The sequence below is a fragment of the Dioscorea cayenensis genome, unplaced genomic scaffold (assembly GCF_009730915.1).
Source record: "Dioscorea cayenensis subsp. rotundata cultivar TDr96_F1 unplaced genomic scaffold, TDr96_F1_v2_PseudoChromosome.rev07_lg8_w22 25.fasta BLBR01001421.1, whole genome shotgun sequence".
Classification (NCBI taxonomy): domain Eukaryota; kingdom Viridiplantae; phylum Streptophyta; class Magnoliopsida; order Dioscoreales; family Dioscoreaceae; genus Dioscorea; species Dioscorea cayenensis.
In genome coordinates this window covers 30,464-41,988 of record NW_024087812.1, presented here as the reverse complement: position 1 = coordinate 41,988, position 11,525 = coordinate 30,464, and the positions used below count along the sequence as shown (strand labels likewise).

The window sequence follows — 11,525 nt, the reverse complement described above, 5'->3', positions numbered from 1 at the left end:
GGATCATCTTTGAGATGGAAAGAATCTAATGTTTGTGAGATTCCCACATGAGGAAGAAAGAAGAAGAACAAGATCAGGAAGAATATGGTAAGACCAGAGCTCAACAACTTACTGCATGAGAAGGAACATTGGGGATCATTATGTTAATTTGAATATATATATATATATATATATAATTGTCCTACAATATCATGTTGCATATATATATATATAGAGGTGCATGTCTGTCTCATTCACCAATTTTAAAAAGTAATCTAATTAAAGTTTCAACCACCTCATAAGGCACCAACGCAGTACATTCATGCCCTATACGATGATTGGGCCAGAAGCTCACCCTCATCGATATCATAGTGACAACCCCCCCAGAAAGATGCTTCCTCTGCAGTAGCCGGGAGCTCTCCGCTCTGTGATAGTGGAGCAGCTCTTGATCGCCTCCTGACACTAGCGCCTCCGCGAGTCATCCAGAGTTTCATCAGAATGTTGTCCCATGCATGTATATACCAAGCAGACCGAGGAATTGAAAATCAAGGAAACGAGTTCGAGACCTATTCAAAGGAAGACCTGACAAGAAGTCCACCTTCACTAAGAAGCATTGAGAGGAAATACTACCGGTCTTCCAACTGTCGGTCTTGGTCTCCAGACGGAAGCCACCTCAACAATGGCAATGGCCATGTTGTTTTGATACTCAGGACCCCTTGGCTGAGAAAAATTAGAGATTGCAACCTGTCGAAGAAAGGTTGAAGATGAAATAACAAGACACACCAAAGGCGGTAGAAGTCTACCCGTTCAATGACACTCAACAACATTCAAACAGAGGATTTGCCGTGGTGTGTTGCAAGCGATGACGATTCTCAAGCTTGTTCACCGAGGCCCTCAAAGGTGTGTGTTGCCGGAGGCTGGCTCTCCCAATTAAAGCTACACAGCTCCTCATATCTTCTTTTTGGTTACACTTAAAAATCTTATGATTTCTTCGAAGCAAAATAGGAGTATATATATATATATATATATATATTATAACATCTATATATATTTATATATATATTTAAGTATAATCAGAGAAGAAGAGATTCCTCATCTGGTTAAGTATGATTATCATTCTATGTAGAAATGTGTAGCAGTTTTGCTCCAACTTTTACTTCCTTCTATGTACAGTAAGAATTGCTGGATTTTTGCTGGAAAAAAGAAAGTTGGCTGGTTGATTGGTTTGTATTGAATAAAGTTCAGCTACTTCACAAATAGGTGCAATCTTTCTATCATCTCTCTTTGTTTTTGTTTTGTTTTGTTTTTTTTAATTTATTTATTATTTTGACGATGAAAGTGAAATTCATGTGGTTCTAATTTGTCCTGCTTTTGCAATTGGATTGTAATGTTGGTTGTGTTGTGGTCCCTGTTTTTGTCTTTTTGGATGTATCTGAAAAATGAATGAGATTCAGAATGTGTTTGTCAGATAGTCTTCAGTTTTGTTTTACAGTGTAGCTCTGTCTTTCTATCTGGTCTGACCTAAACATGAACAATATATAGATTTCATGCTAAATTTCTTTTGTGCCTTTGATTCTTCAGTTCTGTTATTCATGTCTGCCTATTTATTTTTACCCATTCTTGTTTCCAATAATTTATTTTTTTTATCATCATTTATCAATGTTGGATTCTGCCTATTTATTTTTACCCATTCTTGTTTTCAATAATTCATTTTTATAATCATTTATCAATGTTGGATTATGTATGTATATAAGTATATAGTTTGAGAATTTAAAAAAAAATCATAAATAATATTATCATATTTGTTAAAATGGAGGATTTAGTGTGAGAACTAAAATTGGAAGCATTTGGTAAGTGTAGAATAATAAATAAAATGTTAATATTGCCAATAAATTGTATTGGTGGATTAAGAAAGGTAAAGGTATGCACAGTTTTAGCGGAGCAAGTCGGAGAAGATCTACGCATATACGGGAACTAGATCTATTCACATACAACCACTATTTGTATTTTCAAAAACTTGCTTTTTCTACCGGTGATTCAAACTTTCACTTGTAAAAAATTTAACATGATTTGACTACTAATAGATCATTTATTTATTTTAATAGTGCAGCTACTAATCTTAGTAAGAAAAATAAAAATTGTAATGGTGGATTTATAAATATTAATGGGGAAGATACGAATAATCCAAAATATGAGACAGAACATATAGCACAAAAGAAAGCAATAAAAAAGAAGATATTTTTCATAAAAATTTTTTAAAAACAGTTGGGAGTTGGAACATCTCAATGTTTTTATCTCTTTTCTTTTGTTTTATTTAACTAGTTGGCCATTTTTCCACGTGTTTTTCTTTTTTTGGTGTTCTCTTGGATCTGGTGAACTTGCTCCATTTTTTTACTTTTTATGTGTAGCTAGTGTTAGGAATGCCCCTTTTGTTTTTACACTAAGAGAATCACCTGATTCCTTTTTTTTTCTTAATCCTTTATATCATAGGAAGAAAGTGTTTTTTTTTAATTTATTTTTTAAATAAAGGTGAAAAAAGTAATTATTAGCTGCTAATGATTTCTTAATCTATTGGAACAGTTTTATATGTAAAATATTTGTGTCTTTACTGAAGAGGCAAGTTTAAACTTCATCTTATGTAGAGTGAGGTCACAGATGTATTAAAATATTAATATTATTTTTGCACATATTTTAACTTGGTTTTCCCATATTTCATTATAAAAAAAACTATAAATTCTAGATTAAACTCATTTAAAGTGTTTAATTTAATTTTTTATAATTATCAGGTGAAAAATTACACGACAAAAATAAATATATAAAAGTTTTTAAGAAGTGAACATATAAAAAATAAAACTTATATGATAATTAAAACATGCACGAGCTTGTCAAGTCAGAATAAAATTTTTATGAATTAATAAAAGTTAAATTTTTATATTTTCCCAAACTTATTTATAAGCGTATTACTAGTTCAACAAATGGCAGCTATTTGATTAAAAAAAATACACGCGATAAATTTAAATGTATAAAATTCAATAGCTAAAGTTGAAACTGTTAGTTCCGGCGATGTGGTTTGTGGTTTACTGAACACTCAAAACACTCAAAGAAAAAAACTCACACAAACCAAGCAAGAAGGAGACACTACGAGTAGTATGGGTTCGAACTCGCCTACCGCGATACGCCTAAGGGCGAGCCGAAGATAAAACAATCCACTCAAAAGAGGTAAAAAATAGATGAGTACTAACATTTGTCACTCACACCCTCAACAATAAAGATTACTACTCCTCCTGGTTCTCGGTGCTCACACGCTCTCCTCGAGAGTCACTCGAGAGTCACACTTCTACAATCTACTGACGAAGTAACTTATATAGACGTCTCAACGTCCCAAATATAACGACATACTCTTTTGGAATCTCGCGACTACTAATTTAAAAAACCTCGAAATTACACATTTTATTGCACTCTTGTTGTATCATCGCAATAATGACATGGCCCGTTCTCGACTTGGCTGATGCAGGTTAGCGTTGCGGACGACTTCAAGACCCATCAACCTCCCGGTCATGCTTAGTCCGAGTCGATGTAGCCAAATCTCCCGATCCATTGACCGCGCAACTAGCTTCTACCTCCTCGCCTCCTCATCACTGCATCCTCGCAGAGGGCGCAGCGTCCTCATGCGTCTTCAGCGAAACTCTGCCAAACTTAGTCTTCAATCCACCTAAATTTGGTCTTCGAAAGATTCTCCCAAACTTGATCTTCAATTCACCCTAAGTTTGGTCCTCAATCTTCTTCAATAGACTTCGATCAATCTTCATGCAAGATTTTTCAAATCATATCTTCAATTAGTCTTCATTCAGCTACCCATGAATAGATCTTTCTTTTAATTAAGCTCCACTTATATTTAGTCTTCAATCATATCTCTCAAGTATGGTTTTGATATGATCTTGTCTTCAAAAATATAATGCATCAAAAATAACTCCACAAAGATCTTTAAGATAGGCACCATGATCTTCGAGATATTTGCCTCCACTAGTATAGACTTACTAAAAATAGCTCCACCAGAGATCTTCGAGATGTTTTGCCTTACAGACCCCAAGTCTTCTTGCCATGTCACTCATACTCTATGTAACATCGATTATGCTCTTGTCACCACTGGTTTGCACTCCATCCTACTTTAGTGTCAAATCATGGCAATTAAATAGTGCGGTTGCACTAACAGAAACTACAAAAAAATAGTGACAATTTTTTTAAAATAAAGAAAAAGTAGAAGTTTGGTGATAGGGATACGTATGACTAGTGTTGGAAGGTGAGTAAATATTGATGATCAAATCACATTAATTATTATTTGTTTATTTATTTATTGTGATAAAAAACATTGTTTATTCATCATCAAATCTGATGGAAAAAGACATATATAACACATCTCTCATTGTCAATCCAATCTGTTTTAATTGCATTCCACTTTGCATGCTCCCCCAGTAGTGGTGGACATGGGCCCGACTGGGTCAGGTCTGGACTGGGCTAGACTCAAATATACAACCCATATATTCGGGCTGGGCTGGGGCGGGCTATGTTCGGGCCAAATTGTTTTGATCTAAACCCGACCCATTTGATTGTCATTAGGCCCAGGCCCAGCCCAACCCAACCCAAAAAATAAATAATTTTTTTATGAAATAATTGAAATAACTAAGTAAAACTACTACTACAACCCCTAAAATTTTTTCAAACATTTAAAAAAAATACAACACAAGTATTATAAATGTTTACTCTTTTCAAGCTATTACTATTATATATATATATATATATATAATTATATATATTATAAATAATATATGATATATATATATTATTTATTTATTCGAATTCGAGTAGGGTCGGGTCGGATCAAAAATTCATCGACTAAACCCAGCTCGAAATTAATCGGGCTAAAACATTTGAGCTCAGCAGGTTTTAACATTTCTAAACCCGGGGCACTGTATAGAGCTGGGTTTGGGGTAGCTAAGAGTAGCTACCACGTCCACCCCTATCCCCCAGCCTTTTGATTCATTTATCATTGTCCAACCACCTATCCGAGAGAGACTATTATTTATATACACATTGTGTAAAATTATTGTGGATTTTTATATTTTTTAATACTGTTTATAAATAAATCGGAAATGTTGAATACTAATCCAATGATTACTGGAAACATCCCCATATTAAGGGTGTCACCAGATAATGGGTTCTTATATATATTATGCACAATATGCAACATCATTAAAAAAAAAAAAAGTAATTATTTTCAAATTAATTTGATATTATATGAAATTGAAAAATATAATTATTACTTGATAAACTTTAAAATCTTAATCTACTAACTAATTACTAGCGTGACGGTTAAACCATTTTGTTCTCATATTTGGTGGTTGCATGTTCAAATTTCATTCAATTTATGGTGAACAAAAATCCCACATGCACCGATGGTGAGAAGTCCTATGTGCTGTTGTACACAAGTTCTCTTGTTTGTCACATTTATAAAAAATAAATTTACTAACTAATAAATCTAATATTATGTTAAAAATAAAAATACTCCGTCCTATTTAAAAGCCCAAAACTATATAAAATAAATAAATAAATAAATTGCATTTACTTTAGATTAAAAAAATATATTTTATTTTATTTTTCCTTTCCAAAATAACTCCTCCAGTTGCATTTCTCTCCAAAATCCAAATAAATTTATTGTGCCTCATAAAAAATAAACCATTATAATTTTTTAAAAAATAATTTTATTATAGTGAGATTTTTTTTTTCATATTTTCACTTCATAAAATAAAAATACAAATTGACTAATAAATTAACTATTTATATAAAAAGATAAACAGTGATTAATAATTTTAATCAAAAAAGTTCATCCAAGGTGGATCTTAAAGAACACCCTCCATTCTCAAATTCCCCCATAAAAATACAAAATTTTCCTACTTTTTCAAAAAAATATATATAAATAAATAAATATATATATAAGAAGAAGCATAAATAAAAGCTGGCTATTGAATTATTACTTTTATATATATATATATATATAATGAATGGGTTTTTAGAGAAAGCTAAAAGAGTGGAAATAATGTGATCATTCATGGCCTACTATCATAAAGCTATTTAAAGATTACATAGATCTATATTTGTCCACATTTAAATATATATATATATATATATATATATAATGAATGGGTTTTTAGAGAAAGCTAAAAAGAGTGGAAATAATGTGATCATTCATGGCCTCACTATCATAAAGCTAGTTTAAAGATTACATAGATCTATATTTGTCCACATTTAAATATATATATATATATATATATATATATATATATATATATATATATATATATATATATCTCAAAAATTAAGTGAGGTGCAGTTCATTCCAAGTCACAAGCATGTTCTATGCCTTTACCCTTCATAAATTCATCAATAATTAGGAATTTTTATTGATATTATTAAAGTTTTGTGTCATAGTATCCACTTTTGACATGCCTTACTATAAATAAAAGTAATTTAATACAGAGAATTTGTTTTCTATAAAAAAATAATATCTTGTTTTCCGAAAAGTAAAAAAATTGTTATAATTAAAAATTTCATAAACATTTAACTAATCTTAAATTTCTCATTGATTAAAATTATATATTTAATATGACAATAGCAGAGAATAATACATTTAAATAAAATGATAAAGTTAAATTTTAAAATTAATCTTTAAATTAAGTATGCGGACAATTAATTTTGGATATAAAAACTTAAGTGGACATTTGTAATGGAAGAGAGCTTGTATACGATAAGTGCCGATTTTTCTGAAGTTATACATAATTAAAAAATAAATTCAAAGTCAAATAAAATCCTTTTTTATTTTTTTATTAATTTATAATATAATAGTTTTTTATTTTTGTAAATTAATATCAACATACTGGAGTTGCTGACTTGGAAGCAATACGGTATAAAATATGTGAAAATTTTATATTATTTCACATGAAAAAAAAAGAAAAAGAAAAAGAGTTCCAACCAGGCCATAATCTAACAAAGTTTAAGACCAATCTATTTAAGCCCAAAACCATCTGCCCAAAGTGAGGACAGGCCCAGTTCATGACAAGCCCATAAGTATTGGCCTATTATTAGTGTTGGATTTTTTTCCCTTCCATAAAACTTTCACAATTTCATACTATTTTGGATATTTCAAGATTTGTATAAATATAGTTGGGAAAAAAAAAAATATATTTTTTTTTTTTTTTTTAAAAATAAAAAACATATATCATCATTATTGCTTGATTTATAGTTTTTTTCCTAAAAAATGAGAGAAAACTATAGACCCATAAAAATCATATGTTTATATATCTTATAAAGTGTTTTTGTTTGTTTATAGAACTTTGTAGTTAAAATTTTATTATAAATACATATTAAAATTTATTTTATACATTATTATTTCCCAATTTATTGTAAATGATATTTTAGTTTTTATTAAATTTTTAGTTAATTTTTGAAAAAAAAACCAAATTAAAATAATTTGTGGGAAATATTCAAACATAGAATTTATATTGAATCCCTCTCTTATCCTTCCAATTGATTTATGGTCTACGTGAAAATTCAATACTTTAGTAAAAAAAACAGGAACATCAAGCAATTAATCTTGCAATATTAGTTCGATTAATTAAAAAATTAAATGAAATTTAAGCACGCATAATTAAATTAATATTTATGTAATTACTTAATATAAAATAGGAATATATATGTTGTTTTAGATTACATTTGTTTTAAGATCATAGAACACTAATGATAATATATTACGACAAAAAAAAAACTCATTAATTTATCTCATCATCATCTTTAGAAATGATAATCATTTCTCCGTTATTGGTGTTTAAGCATGACACCTTTGAAGGTATTTGAGTTGGCTCAGAATAAAAATAAAAGGCTTGGGTGGCATTTGCAAGCAATCAATATCACCTTCTAAGATCTCTATCACTTTGCTCTTGGTAGGTTGATCTGATGGCCTTAATTGTATGCACCAGGGGTGGACCTATATGGGTGGCAGCCCAAGTTGGCCGGTCGGAAAAGCTTAGAAGAACTCCGTCTGACAAGGTTTAAGTCTGGGCTGAGAAAGGGAAGCCTGGGCTGAAGTTGTGGTTGGGACGCAGTGTGTATCATGAACATTGATTTTTTATTTAAGCTCCGGCTATACCAAATTCCTGGGTTCGCCACTAGTATGCACCATAGACATATCATGCATAACTTCTTCTCTCTCTTTCATTAATCATAATACATGTATCCATTTCTACTATATCATTCTCGATAGCATTTTTAATAAGTTTGTCATAAATTCATAAAAGATAGTAAACTTGGTTGTGTTTTTTGCTCTTGGATTTTAATTCCTTCTCTCACCTACCATCTCTACGAATAACATACCAAAACTCTAAACATTACACTTGTGAGAAATAACACCAAAACTTCTCGATAACATTTCCAAAGCAATATATCCTATGGTTCCTCTTGCAACTTTGAGTGATACCTAACTATAGTTCTTTGGATAGTTTAACTATAGTTCTTTGGATAGTTTTGTGAGGTTGAAATCAGAAACTTTGGATTGAAATTATGGTCTTACAGAATGTTGTGCGGCTTGATGTCAAAATGTAGAATTTGCGTATCACATTCTTTGTGTAAATAATCAAGTCCTTAAGCAACTCCCAAAGCGATATCAATTAGTTTATTGTTATGGATCTTTAAATCAAACAAAGATTTCTAAGATCCAACTTTCAAAATCTCAGATCTAGTTGAGAAAATTTACTAATTCAATCAATTCAAAGGAAAAAATCCATTCATCATCAATGTTTCTACTTCCCAATCCAAAACACAGAACTATTTAAAGTCAAAATAGAACAACATTCCACTGAAAATTCCAACATAAATCCACAATAAGAAATTACTAGAAAATTGTAAGATATTTGGGAAGTGAACTTCCCTCCTAGCTAATCTAATCGTCAGAGAACCACCGTTGGAGTCACTGGATCAGAGCTCACAGATGCTCAGAACCGATCCACACTATTACTCAGTCTTTACTGCCCTTCTCCTTCCTTCTCTTATCCCCCTCTCTCACGTATATCCCTCGTGAGAGCAACAAACCATTCTCCATTTGCATGTTGTACGTCTCCTATTCATCTAGGTCATCATTTGTAACAAACCCTTCCAACCGAGAGCTCCTCCATTTTTTTCTCTCACTCTGTTGCCCAATGGAGTCTTCCCAGCCAACTCATGCACCTCATTAGCATTGAGATTCCCTTCTGATGTTGACAACGACCTCCCCTACACGTGCTGCTGCTGATTCATTTGAATTAAATCCTCAGCACTCGGCGCCATCCTCATAACATTTTTGCATAGCATTTTTTCTAGGGAGAGTTTATAATTGGAGCCATTGTTGACAAGAAGATAAACTTTTCAAGTGAACCATTAGGCATGTAGTCATATACCAAAGCTTTTTGCATGCCATTTGAACAAAAAACCAATTAGTTTTACCACATTTATATGGTGAATCCTACCAATAATCAAAACTTCATTAATGAAATCTTCATCAGTCTTGTACATGGATTGTATAAATATCTTGATAGCAACAGGTTGATCCCAAGAAAGTCAGCTTTTGAAATGGAATCGAATCCTCCCTAGCCTACCTTCTCCTTAAAATGATAAGTTATAGCAATGATGTGTGTGTGTATGAATACCTAATTGGTACAAGCTTTTGTTGGTGTTAGTACAACCGCACTATTTAATTGGCATGATTTGACACCAAGGCAAGATGACGTGGCAACCATGGTGACAAGGCATAATTGATGACGTAGCAAGCATGGTGACATGGCAAGGAGACTTGGAGTGCAAGGCAAACATCTTGAAGATCTTGGTGGAGCTATTTTTAGTAAGTCTATAACATGGAGGCAAATATCTTGAAGATCATGGTGAAGCTATCTTGAAGATCATGGTGGAATTATTCTTGGAAACATGAAGACAAGATCATATCAAGACCATATTTAGGTGATTTGATCGAAGACTAAATATGGTGGAGCTTAATTAAAAAAAGATCTATTCATGGTATGAATGAAGGCTAATTGAAGATATGATTTGAAGAATCCTCGACGAAGATCGATCAAGTCTATCAAGGCAGATTTGAGGACCAAACTTGGGTGAATTGAAGATCAAGTTTGGAGAATCTTTTGAAGACCAAATTTAGGAGAATTTGGCAAGTTTCATGGAAGACACAAAAGGGACGGCGCCCCTTTGCGAGGGGACCGCGTGATGAGGAGCCGAGGAGGTAGGCTAGCTGCGCTAAATGGGATCGGGAGATTTGGCCGCATCGACTGGACTAAGCACGACCGGGAGGTTGATGGGTCTCGAGGTCGTCCGCAACGTAACCGTAACCTCACCAAGTCGCTAGCAGTACATGTTGCAATTCATGTTACAATAGGAGTTGCAATGACCTGATTTCAGGTGTTTTTAAATTAGTAGCCGTGGAGATTCTAAAAGAGGTATGTGCTATATTTGGGACATTGAGGCGTCTATATAAGCTACCTTGCTTGTAGATTGTATTGTGGGACTCTTGGGTAACTCTTGGAGGAGAGTTGGTGAGCACTAGACAATCTAGAGAGGGTAGTGATCTTCATTGCTGAGAGTGTGAGCGGACAAGTGTTTCGTACTCATCTATTTTTACCTCTTTTAGCGGATTGTTTATCTCCGGCTCGCCCCCTGATGTAGGCAGAGTGGACGTCGAACCGAAAGCTACCAACGCCATGTGTCTCCTTGTTTTTATTTGTAGTGTCTCTTTCTTTGTTGGTTTGTGTACGAGTGCTCGAGTGTTACCTAATACCCACAAACCACACTCGGAGAACTAACAAGCTGGTATCGTGAGCCTGGTCACCGTGATTCGCTGGTTACAAAGTCGAGCGAGGTCCCAACAAATTCCATTGATGGCCGAAAAAGATGGAGCTTCCGTCACACGACCACCGTTGCTTAATGGATCCAACTATCCATATTGGAAGGCTCGCATGAAGGCATTTATCAAGTCCATTGATGAGAGTGCATGGATGATCTCCTCCTACTCTAGTTGATGAAGACGAGAACGTGATCATGAAGAAGAAAAGTAGTTGGAGTGTCGAAGACATACGCAAAGCTAATGCTAATGGAAAAGCTCTCAATGCAATTTTTGGAGGTGTTGATGAGACCAGTTCAAGTATATTGCAACATGCGAGAGTGCCAAGAAAGCTTGGGAAATTCTTCAAACCATTCATGAAGGGACCAACTTGGTAAAAGAATCTGAACTCTAAATGCTAACAACCATGTTCGAGAATCTCAGGATGAGAGAAGACGAGACGATAACCATGTTCAATGCAAAATTAATGGACATAGCAAATCAGGCCTACCAGCTCGGCAAGGAGTATTCAGATAAGAAGCTAGTCCGGAAGACACTAAGATCACTCCCAAGAAGATTTGATGCAAAAATCTCAGCAATAGAAGAAGCAAGAGACATCTCAACTATGAAACTGGAC

At 33.1% G+C, this 11,525-nt stretch overlaps 1 pseudogene; it reads right to left on the bottom strand.

Annotated features, from left to right (window-relative positions):
- Positions 1-582: 582 nt before the first annotated feature.
- Positions 583-9,576, bottom strand: LOC120256399 (annotated as a pseudogene).
- Positions 9,577-11,525: the final 1,949 nt, after the last annotated feature.